This window comes from Clarias gariepinus, chromosome 13, assembly GCF_024256425.1.
Source record: "Clarias gariepinus isolate MV-2021 ecotype Netherlands chromosome 13, CGAR_prim_01v2, whole genome shotgun sequence".
Taxonomy (NCBI): Eukaryota; Metazoa; Chordata; class Actinopteri; order Siluriformes; family Clariidae; genus Clarias; species Clarias gariepinus.
This window is the reverse complement of record NC_071112.1, coordinates 7,073,970-7,086,153: the sequence shown is the minus strand read 5'-3', so window position 1 is coordinate 7,086,153 and position 12,184 is coordinate 7,073,970. Positions and strand designations below refer to the sequence as shown.

Below are 12,184 nucleotides of genomic sequence, written 5' to 3'. Positions count from 1 at the left end.
TTTCAGTTGTGTAAACCCTTTAATCATCCTAGTGCAATTGGAAATGACATCATCAGCAATAACCTCTAAATCATGCTGTGCACTTTGCAGCTTATAAATAGGTATACATTTTTCTAAACCTTTTCCCATGTGTACATGATTCTTTATGACCTTAAAATCTTTTTGCGCATAATTCATCGAATTCTCAATAGTCTGGAAATCCACACTGACTTGATGGTTTTTCATATTTGATTTCAGTTGCTTTAACACATCAGCAGAAATGTCCCTTTCTTTTAGACCAGTGATGTTTGCCCCCTCTCTTTTCCACATCTTTTCAAAATCAGTTTTGAGATCCTCATCAGACATCTCATTTTTACGATGCTTGGAATTTTGAAGTAATTCCAGGACTTGGTTTTCGATTATTGCAGCTTGTTTACTGTGTATCTCTTCTACTTTTTCCTTGATTCTCCTTATCTCAAGAGCAGCATCAAATCTTTTTTTTACATCATCTTTTATTTCATTCTCCAGAGATTTAATGCTTTTGGTAAAATCGATTTTGTACTTTTCCACCAAATGCACATTACAGTCTTTCCTTTTGTAGTAGTCTTTCAATCTCTGAGTAATTGCATTTGTTTGAAGCATGATCTCTGTATCTGAAGTTTTTTTAAGTGTATCAACAACCTCACGAATACAACTGCTATCAGCATTAGATATTTGAACTTCTGCAGTACTAAGGAAAGAGAAAATATGCCTTTTAAAAGACCACTCCCAGTCTGAAAACTCTTTGCAAAGGTTGTCATAGGCATGGGCCACAAGAGTGTTTCTAAAACTAAAGATGAAGTTCTCAAACTTCACTGCCGTCCACAAGCTACTCATCCACTGCAGGAACTCTGGTATTTGAGAGGGTTGATCATATTTCCTTGCTCCAAACATCTCTAAGAGGTTTTTCTTAAAATCAAACACAGCCACACTGTAACCTCTATTAACTGGTGCCATTGGTGGTGTGCCATGCCATAGGCCTGGAATATACCAATTATTCTTTTCCACATCATAATCCAAAACATCTGTGAATTTCTTTATATGAGGCTGCTTCTCCATTTCTGCTGCAATCAATGTCATTTCATTTAGTTGGTCCAGGAGCTTTTGTCGTTCTGTCATGTTTTTTTCATATGCAGATACACCAGAAACATTTTGGTGGACAAAATGGCAGACTGCTTTTTTACCGACGTTCGTCATCCTTAAAAATGCATGAATGGCTATTTGCAGGACGTCCTTCATCTCTGTGGAATTTTCCATTGCTACATTGATGATGGTAACATCACTAAGACCAATCACAAATGTGGCCAATTCATTATCATGGTCATAGCTGTCTGCAAGTTTTGCCAGTGCTGGTGATTTCAAACCCTCTGTATCAATCAGAAGGATAAAGTCACAAAATAAGTCCCCCTTTAAGTCTTCACCTACAGGAAGGAAAATCATGAATGCTCCACGTGTGCATCGTCCACTGCCCACTGCAAACTGAACTCCAAACATTGTGTTGAGCAGTGTTGATTTACCAGTACTCTGAACCCCTAACACAGTCACAACCAGTAAACGGCTCTTCTCCCCAACCATCCTGTGAAGCTCCATGAGAACATCACTCACCCATTTCTTTGGTATATTTGATGCATTTCCATCCAATAGTTCAAGTGGAAAACTGGCCAGCAGCAGTTTGGCACCGAGAGTAGGGAGATTTAAAATTTGGTCAGATATTTCATTTGAGCCAAAAAAAGCAGCCTCATAGATTTGTCCTATTTCTCTCATGTAGTGCTCTATGCCAAGAGAACAATCAAGAAGCTCTTGGTCTAACTGAGCTATACCCTCTCTGTCTTTCTTATTTTCACACTGTTTGTATTTGTGCCAAAGATTCGACATTTGTTTGCGGGATCGCATGTCTAACTTTAATCCCATCCACCTGAGAAAAAAGGCTCGCTCAGTGTCATCAGAACTTGACAATGCGTTTATTAATATACTCATAGTTTTGGTCATCTTAAACTGACTTTGTTTTTCCCGAATTTCAACTTTTTCATTTTGAAGTTGGACCTTATACTCCTCCAAACTTAATTCCCCTGCATGTTGTAATCGGCATTGCTCTTTTTCTATCTGAGCCAATCTTTTCCAGTTTTCACCTTGCAGTGGCAGCTGTGTCTTTTTATATTTTACTATGGGGCGAACTCCAATGAGTTTTATGATTTCCTCTGATGTTTCCTCTGCTAATACACAAGCTCTGTTTGAATTTTCATCAATGGTAAGATCTAATTCTTGAGCAACCCTTTTCATAGCTCTAATTTCGCATGAGATGTGCTTGTCTTCACCTAGCAGATTTTTAATGGCATGACTAATCAATGTTGCAAAATTGGCCAGATTCATTTTTGGACTTTTTAAAATGATTTGTTCTCTTTTCAAATTTAGAGTACTAACTGCCGCTTCAATAGATGTCTTCACATTCTGGCTCATATTTTTCTGAGAGTTGACCGCAAGAAAGATTTTGGATCTAATTCCTTGTAAAGAGGCTAATAGCTTTTGTTCGCTTTCATTGACGGTGTCTAGAAACACAAAGACAGCTGCTGACACCCGAGTAAGAAAATTGAATTGCATTTCAAATGTGCAAACATCTCCTCTTAAATTAGCAATCGCAACTGGCTCGGGAAAGACATCGATGCTATTGTTTCCACATGGAAGACTCCAGCATATTTCAACCATGCCATTAGCAATTAGCCTAGGAGCAGATCCTCCGACCATTTCTCGATGAGAAAAAAAGTCATGTTGCTGCTCTGAATTGTTCAGCACTTGGTTTAGAACCTGAGACTTAGACAAGCTGCTGGTACTTAACCTTACAAATGATATGATGGGAATGTCTGCATTAACAACACTGTCTTCAACAAACCCTTTTGATTTTGTCATTGAATGTGGACGCCATTCTTTTAGGATACCTCTAAGGGCCCATAACATAAGAGTGCATCGGTTATGTACTCCTTGAGGGAACACAAATGGTACTGCAAACTGGCACATTGACATTTTAAGTGCAATTTCTTGCTGAAGAAAACTATCTGCACAGATGAAGAGGGCAGCGTGAAGATCTAGAAGATTTGGACTACCATCACAGTCCTGTTCAGCAAACAAGTCACTTGTTTCATTATTTTGACAGATAGTAAGTACAGATAGTAAAGATCTTGAATTTGAATAAATCATCAGTATCTTGCGTAAGAAAGCCCATGATAGTCCTTGTAGTGAGTGGAATTCTTCCTCAGATATACTGGCTCTGTTTATCTTCAGCAAAGACCTCAGAGTCAGCTTGTTTGGGTAGTGTTCTTCAAGTCCCAGTGTTTTTAAAAATGAAAGAAGATCATCTGAAAATTGAGAATTTCATTATTAATTTCTCTCTTGTTTTAAAGTTTATGTTCCATCCGAAAGTAAATAAGTAAATAAAAAGCATTATCCCTGTAGTTTCTTTAAGACCAAACATTATTCTAAGACAAAATAAGAGGATGAATTCTGCCTTTAAGTCTACCAAGAAGCTTTCTGTCTCCTGAGACAATGGTGCTGAGTAATCTCAAATATGTCTCCTTTTAAATATCAGTAAACAAAGTCACACTACCTTGCATCTGCTGTGTTACTGTGTTGAGTTCATTGAAATATAGTATGAAGTTTTTATAATAAATTAACAAAAACAAACAAACATTGCTAGTCTATTAATTTGCAATGCCCACTTGTACAGTAATTATTACAGTGCTTAAAGAAAAGCAGACAAATTTGCTTTTATATGATAGCATTTATATGTAAGCTTAAACAGAAGTACACTATGGGGGATTATTATGTATTTCAAGTAGTTTCAGTTGCTTGTGTGCAGAATATGTATAAATACTAAATACTAATAGTTTGTATTGCTTAACACTAGAATTACTGACTTTTTTATTTTCTGGTGCAAGTCTCGAGGTGTTATTCACCCCTGCTGAGATTTTCACAGGTCTTCAGCTTGATTCAATTTTATTTGTACTGTATAGCGCTTTTATCTATTGTGATTGTCGCAAAGCAGCTTTATACAATTATTGATTCTCCTCCTTCTTTTGTTGTGCAAACCATCCATTACCTGTGAGGCCTGGCACATTTGCATTTGTTTACTTAGATCCAAGACAGATCCAAATCTCTGTGTGTGACATGGAAACCTTCAGAAATGCCTGTCGTATCTATAGAAAATATGCCACACATTTACTGACCTGCAAATATTAAAGACACATTTACAATATATGGAAACACAAGTCTGTTATAAAAAATTGTGTGAAAACAAAATGAAAAGTTGCTAACACGTCAGTCTCCAATGTATGTTTGTACACAAATGTCATAAGCTGAGTGAAGTTATGGTCCATGGTTTTTGACATGTTCGTACACATACAGAATAAAATGATGTCATTTCATTTTCATTGGCCATCACTAAATTATAGCACCAAAAATGAATTTTGTTTTTGTGTGATCTCTCCAGCTTGGCATGCTCTCTCCTCTGCCTGTTCATGTAAAAATAGAAAGCAAAAAAAATAACACAAAAAAAATTCTGTCCCTCAGTTCCAGGTTTATCTCTTCATCCTTCTGCCTTTTGTCTCAGTGGTTACTTTCCCACACAGTCTGTCTGTCTGTTTCAAAGTCTGTTTGCAACATTTGCAGACCCAGTGACCATTGTCCTTGCATTCAGCAATAAAGTTCCTTGACTCTCAGCACAGTTCTTGGTGAAGCTTGTCCAGATTTCAGAGATCGCAGCACATCTGTCTTTATTAGTGCCACAAGTGGAAAATCTGCATTGTCATTGCAGAAAAGTGGACAGTGCAAGACAAAAACAGCTAAAATAAAAACTGTACCAAGAGTACAGTATAAAAAGTGGAATCTGGAGACATAAATATGGACACGTGTATTAAAAAATATTGTGGTGTGTGTGTGTGTGTGTTTACAGTGGTTTGAAAAACTATTTGCCCCCTTCCTGATTTTCTATTCTTTTGCATGTTTGTCACACAAAATGTTTCTGATCATCAAACACATTTAACTATTTGTAACAGGATGAGCTGTCTCACCATATTGATTATATTTATGTGGGCACCTTATTTACAACCGGTTATATTGCCATACTCCTGGTTGGAGGACTTCCGGGTTACCTGGTTCGTGTCGGAGATTATTCCAGGCGCTAGCCAATCCGCTTGCCTGTGGGCTGTTATAAAGGTAGCGGAAGAGCCTTTCATGTAGCGCGCCAACCTCCTTTTGGTTGTGTACCTGACTTTTCGGTTTCCTCTGGACTCATTAACAGTGAGGTATTTTCCTACCAGCCCTGTTTGTAGAGTGTGCGCACTGTTTTATGGTGCGTCTGACTTTCGCTTTCATATAAGTGATGTCCTTTTCTGTGGACTCTCCTGTGTGTAGCGTGCGCATCGTTTCGTTGCGCGTCTTATTTCCGCTTCCGTCTAAGTTTTTACCTAGACGGTTGGGTTCTTTTGTTCACAACATTGCCTGACTGGAGTCGGTAAGTGGCTTGTTTCCTGTACTTCCTGGTTGTACCGGGATGGCTAGGGGTTGGTCATTCAGCATCCGGGAACAGGAACTATAGGTTGGAGTGGGTGCTGTGGACAAATGCATGAACGCTGCTGCTTTGCTTCTTGCTTGCCTTTTTGCTTTCTTTCTTTGTTTTGCTTTCTTTCTGGCTTTGTTTTGCTTTGCTTTGCCTGAATGCTGCTTTTGCCTGAATGATTTGTTTTTGTTTCATTTTGATTGCTTTACTGTTACTGGAAAAATATACACCATTTACTTGCTTCACTGTTGTGTTGCATGACTGCTGCTTCATTGACGGGCTGCTTGGCTATCTTACGGCGGTGTATGCATTCTCTTGAGTTTATTTTTAAATTATAAATTGTCCCTTTCTGGTTTTTCTCTTTTTCTTTGTTTTTAAATACATGTTCCAATCTTGTAGAGTTGTGAGTTGAAGGTGGTGGCAGTGCGATGTGTTGGGGTTTGTTTCCCCTCTTTGTGTGCGTGTTGGTCACTCCTCTGTGTCGATTGTCACAGTGAATTGTGTGTGGGTGTGATTCACATGTGTTTGGGGTGATTCTGGCCTGGATTTTCATCCCTTCTTTGTCTTTTATAATCTGCCATCCACTGGTAAGCTCCAGCTCTAGTTTGATAGTACATTTTAACGTTCGTCTTTCTTAGCTTAGCATATCCCTGATGTTGCTAAATTAAAACTATTTTTACTATTGTTGTACCTAACTGTTGAACTGTGGAATTGTATATGATTGTGAGGAAATAAACGTTTATGTATGAAAACCACGCTCTTTGCATTTTCAGTGAACGTACCTGGGTGCCTTAGTTAATTCAATAATTAGGGTTGTTTATTTCCTTGGGTGCAATTCCCAAGGTGGCGTAATTGGCTACAGTAATTAACAGTAGGGGAGCGGCGGAAGGTGAGATAGCGCCCCCTAGCACTCGCCACATATTAGTCAAAGATAACACAAGTAAACTTTTTAAATGATGGTTTTTATTATTTAGGGAGAAAAAAATCCAAACCTACATGGCCCCTGAACCTAATAACTGGTTGGGCCACCCTTAGCAGCAATAACTGCAATCAAGCGTTTGCGATTACTTGCAACAAGTCTTTTACAGCGCTCTGGAGGAATTTTGGCCCACTCATCTTTGCAGAATTGTTGTAATTCAGCTTTATTTGAGGGTTTTCTAGCATGAACCGCCTTTTTAAGGTCATGCCACAATATCTCAATAGGATTCAGGTCAGGACTTTGACTAGGCCACTCCAAAGTCTTAATTTTGTTTTTCTTCAGCCATTCAGAGATGGATTTGCTGGTGTGTTTTGGGTCATTGTCCTGCTGCAGCACCCAAGATCGCTTCAGCTTGGGTTGACGAACAGATGGCCGGACATTCTGCTTCAGGACCAATTTTTTGGTAGACAGTAGAATTCATGGTTCCATCTATCACAGCAAGCCTTCCAGGTCCTGAAGCAGCAAAACAACCCCAGACCATCACACTACCACCACCACCATATTTTACTGTTGGTATGATGTTCTTTTTCTGAAATGCTGTGTTACTTTTACGCCAGATGTAACGGGACACCCACCTTCCAAAAAGTTCAACTTTTGTCTTGTCGGTCCACAAGGTATTTTCCCAAAAGTCTTGGCAATCATTGAGATGTTTTTTAGCAAAATTGAGACGAGCCTTAATGTTCTTTTTGCTTAAAAGTGGTTTGCGCCTTGGACATCTGCCATGCAGGCCGTTTTTGCCCAGTCTCTTTCTTATGGTGGAGTCGTGAACACTGACCTTAATCGAGGCAAGTGAGGCCTGCAGTTCTTTAGATGTTGTCCTGGGGTTTTTTGTGGCCTCTCGGATGAGTTGTCTCTGCGCTCTTGGGGTAATTTTGGTCGGCCAGCCACTCCTGGGAAGGTTCACCACTGTTCCATGTTTTTGCCATTTGTGGATAATGGCTCTCACTGTGGTTCGCTGGAGTCCCAAAGCTTTAGAAATGGCTTGATAACCTTTACCAGACTGATAGATCTCAATTACTTTTATTCTCATTTGTTCCTGAATTTCTTTGGATCTTGGCATGATGTCTAGCTTTTGAGGTGCTTTTGGTCTACTTCTCTGTGTCAGGTAGCTCCTATTTAAGTGATTTCTTGATTGAAACAGGTGTGGCAGTAATCAGGCCTGGGGGTGACTACAGAAATTGATCTCAGGTGTGATAAACCACAGTTAAGTTATTTTTTAACAAGGGGGGCAATCACTTTTTCACACAGGGCCATGTAGATTTGGAGTTTTTTCTCCCTTAATAACGTAAACCTTCATTTAAAAACTGCATTTTGTGTTCAATTATGTTATCTTTGACTAATAGTTAACGGTTTTTGATAAGCAGAAACATTTAAGTGTGACAAACATGCAAAAGAATAAGAAATCAGGAAGGGGGCAAATAGTTTTTCACACCACTGTGTATATATATAAAGAAGATGGAACAAGAACCCAACATGCCTCCACGGAAGATGCACCGTGGTACTGGGAAGCCCTGTCTGAGCCAGACGGCAAAAGACGGCACTGTGTTGGTAGAGGAGGACATAGGAGTGCCCACTGCATTACCAAATCAATCGTGCTTCACTGCGCAAGCTGGACCCACAGAGTCTGGTAAGGTTTGTCATTGCCATAGTACATAGGATATTTATATAAACCCATTAAGAGTGAGGTTCATGTAAATTTACTGTTCTCTATTTGTTTATCTTCCGACAACGTAAAATTACAAGCGTGCTCTAAAGATTCCTTTGCCTGTTAGACGTGGGATGCTGCAGATCATCAGGGAGTGTACAGTCCATCAAGCTCGCAGAACAGATCCGGACTGAAATTTGGCAATTCATAAACTGATGGCATTCATTTCAATTCTGTTTGTAAGAGCAATTATGTGTCCTGTTGGTGCCATTGTGGATTGCTGGTCAGAAAACGTTCTGGTGCCAGTAATCAAAGAGACAAAGCCCTGAAATAGATTTATTTCAATTATGCAACACCTTCGATTTGATGGCAATGACACGCGGGCAGAAAGGGTAAAAACAGACAAATTTGCTGCAATCTCCGACATCTGGACATGCTTCAACAAGAACTGTGCTGAGAGTTTCACTCCAGGAGAACACATGACCATAGATGAACAGCTGTTCCCTACCAAGGTCCGTTGTCCATTTACACAGTATATCGCAACCAAGCCAGACAAATCTGGGATCAAGTTCTGGATGGCCACGTATTTGGAGACCAAATATGTCTCCAATGCATCTCCGTACTTGGGAAAGGACCCCAGTCATCAGAAGGGAGAGAGGCTGGCAGAAAACGTGGTCATGAATCTGATGGAGCCATTTTTGGATGATGGGAGAAATGTCATGACAGACAATTCTTCACTTCAGTGCTTAGAAGTGGCAGTGTCTCCTTGACAATTTATGCACCTAAAAAACAAGACTTTGTGTGTTCTAAGCTCTATTACCCAAGACGTGACAATCGGTGATCACAGAAAGAGGAAACCCAACACGATAACAGACTATAACCACATGAAGGTATGTGAATGTGTGTATAATTTTACACCAGTGCTACAATGTTTTCTGATGTGTACTAGACCTACAGGCCTATAGAAAAAAAGCACATATACTCATTCCGCTCTCTCTCTCTGCTTTTACAGTGTGGTGTAGACAGGTTGGACCAAATGGCACGGATGTATTCCGTAAGAGCGCAACATGCAGGTGGCCAGTAGCAGTTTTTTACAATATGCTGGACCTGGTGGCGGTGAATGCCTACATTTTGTACAAGGCATGTACAAGGTGGACAGGCAAAAGAAGATTGTTTCTGAGTCTTCTAGCTAAGGAACTCCTAGCCGATTTATGCAGCACAAGGAAATATTGGCACAGATGCAGGCTGCTGAAGGTGCTGCAGCTGCTGTGCCAGGGACTGTACATACAATGCAGTGCTAGGTGCAAGAGAGCTGCAACAGGAATCGCAGCAGGTTTACCTGTGCAACATGTCAGAAATTCACCTGTGCCAAATGCAGGGACGATGGACACTGGGTCTGCAAACGCTGTATAGTTTGAAAAATTTTAAATAAAACAGACTTGTGTATCCATATATTGTGAACGTGTGTTTTTTGTTTGTCAAGGTTTCCATGTCTCACACAAAGTTTCGGCCTGCCTTGTTTTAAGCCCGTGGTTCTCAAAGTGTACAGACATGATAGGTGGGTCTCAATGAACGAGAGGAAATAAGTGTAAAATAATAGGAAATACCTATCCTAATTCATGCTTTTCTTTATTGACAATAAAGATTGGACTCTCGAAACTAAACAATCACACGCAAAGAAATGGATCATTAATATAAGTAAATTAAAATAACATCAAAGAAATGTGGAACCATAGTGCAACAATAGCGGTTTAACGTCGGCATGTTAATTGCAGAGGTACAATATATAAGGAAACCTTTGGTATTATATATGTAATTTCATTTATTCCAATGTGTATGCTGATGTTTCTGTATTTTTGTTAAAAATTTATATTTTGTCAGGCATTTCTAGTTTCCAGTGTGGCAAAAAAGTTGCCTTTTGATCCTTCAGGCGCTGAACAGAAGGGAAGATCAATATCATTCTATGCTTTTTATTGGTGTGCGGCATTTTGCGATGATCACTAAATCATTCGTTGCGCCATAGAGAATAATGGTGTTTATGCTTTTAAACATGTATAATTTAAGGCGGATGTAGCTTGAAGACAATGTAGAGAGGAAATATATTTGGGTATCTTATTTGCGGGTTTATTTACGCTGCTGTTGAATTCGGAGATGCGAATATTAAACAAATTTTACCGCGGACACAAACCGGGTCAGTAGCATACTGTATGTCATGAGCATAATCAAGTTGTTAAGCCACTCGACTTCTTTGAAAGAAAGCTCTAGATAAGTGACGAAGTAAGCCTGTTATAACAATTGCACATGTATTTTATCTGTTTTAAACTTGGTGTTATTTGATCTTATTGGTTTGGAAATTGATATTTCAATAAATAGTAAACTTGGTCGATTTCGCTATCATTTTGTTGACAAGTGGGGCTTGAAAATTCGCCCACTACCTTAAGTGGGGAATGACAGAAAATGTTTGAGAACCACTGGTTTAAGCTAAATACAGATGTTAAGAAATATTTGAGGTGGTGCAATGGTAAAGGTTTTGGTCTCTCTCTCTCTCTCTGTTTCATCTCTTTTGATTCCAGAAACCTCTGTCTTTGTTCCTCATTCTCTTTCTCCTAAGGGATTGTAGGAAAATATTTTGACACAGGGTTTATTCCTAAATGAACAACAACTTAGTATCATGATTAAATATTCCATAAATACAAATGTAATAGAAGGCAGTATTAATTATTTTGATGTTTTTTGTTTGTTTCTTAACTTCTGAACATGTTCCAAAGTTTTCTACTTGCATGCACCAGTGTGACGGACTCAGAATTTGAATTACCTTTGAGTTGTCTTGCTTCTGTTTGTGCTGATTCTGTGCCACAGGCTTGCACTGAAAGAACATGTTTAATCAGACACAGTCAGTAGTTTGCAGGTGAAATGTATTTTTAAAGAAGACTAAACAAAGTGAAGTGGCATACAGTATATAATGTGTGTACATTAGGTACATTAACATAAATAAACATTAAGCGCTCATAAATGCTAGTGTGAGGTTCATACTTTCTTCTGTGTCGTCTGTGTCAGAGGCCATATTTATTGGTTATTACAATTTTTTCCAGGAATATCTGTAGAGAGAAAAACAGAACATGATTTGATGAATGTCATATGCAGCTACAGGTGTGAAATATAACAGCTACTCCTATCGAGGGGTCCATCTGATCTGCGCAAAAACTGACACAACCCTCCCATTTTATCTGAGCTTGTGACCAGCACTGAGCCACCAATGCACCTTCAACAGTGTACAGCTAAAGAACTGCATTAAGCGTCAGGGGTCGATGGCATTGCTTTTTTGTTGTTGTTGGTATGTATTTGTTAAATATCCAAACAATAAATAAATATGTTTGCAAATGGCTGCATTTTCATCATAACATTTAACAATATGTTTTTATTCCATTTACAGCGACTCGAAAAAACGAAGAGCTAACACGTTATTGGAGACTGGTGTTGCCCGAAACATCAGTGGTGGCGGAGCAAAAACACCGACCCCCTGGGGTGCCAGGGAGAACACTTAATTCTCAAAAGGAATTCTGCGTGCCTCTCCCCATTGGGGGGCCAGCCCCATGGTCCTGGGCACATGAACCTCAGGGCTTCTTTGTGAAAAAGACAATATGCCAGGGCTCTCTTGAGTCGGACTGCGAAGCGCAGCGCGACGCACCCCAATCTTTACGAGGGGGTTCCCAGCTCAAAAACACTCTCCTTGTGTGTTTTACGCCTTGCAAGAGTCAGACCCGGTCGAGACTGGGTGGAGACTCTTGAGCACAGCGGAGAAGGAATTTCCAAAGGTTTGTTCATATAACTTCACCTCATGAACCTAGTGGCGAACAAGTCAACGACATTGCCAAACAGGCCGGAAGGTGAAATAGGGGCATCAAGGAGGAATGCACGATCCTATGCTTGATGCCGCTGAGATTCAGCCACAAGTCTGTGGCCTGGCGTAATTTCAGAACGCCCTATCAAAAGA

The 12,184-nt window shown here is 39.7% G+C and overlaps 1 pseudogene; it reads right to left on the bottom strand.

Moving 5' to 3' along the window:
* Nucleotides 1-961: 961 nt before the first annotated feature.
* On the bottom strand, nucleotides 962-11,288 carry LOC128535736 (up-regulator of cell proliferation-like; annotated as a pseudogene).
* Between the last annotated feature and the right edge of the window lie 896 nt (nucleotides 11,289-12,184).